Source organism: Glycine max, chromosome 18 (assembly GCF_000004515.6).
Source record: "Glycine max cultivar Williams 82 chromosome 18, Glycine_max_v4.0, whole genome shotgun sequence".
Taxonomy (NCBI): Eukaryota; Viridiplantae; Streptophyta; class Magnoliopsida; order Fabales; family Fabaceae; genus Glycine; species Glycine max.
This window is the reverse complement of record NC_038254.2, coordinates 39,236,720-39,237,236: the sequence shown is the minus strand read 5'-3', so window position 1 is coordinate 39,237,236 and position 517 is coordinate 39,236,720.

Genomic DNA, 517 nt, shown 5'->3' with positions numbered 1-517 from the left:
TTTTTAATGGCAGATATGCCATGTTGCTCTTCCAACTAGCTACATCAATTCTCTATCACAAGACGGGTTACTGATTCTAGCACGTGTTTGGGTTGCATTAGTGCTGCGGAGGAAACCAAAATGCTCGTGATGTTTGGAGAAATATGAAGCCGAATATAACTCCCCTGGTTGCATGAACAAGTCATGAAATATGGCTTGATCTTTATGCAACCCCGTTGGCTCTTTTTGCATTAAACATTGATGGTAGCGTGATACGCAAGGAGCATTGTGCTGGGTTCGACGGGATCATTCGTGATCATGAAAGGAAGTTTTATTGCTGGCTTCAATGGTAGTTGTGGTGCTACAGATATCTTGCATGCTGAAATCCTGGCTCTTTATCATGGGATTCACAGTTGTAATTGGAATAATTTAGAGATACCAGAGGGTGATTTGTTTTTTTTTTTTAAATAGCTGGTGCCACCTCTTAATCTCCCCAACATGGTCAATCATGATTATCCTCATGACCTTTTTTTTTACC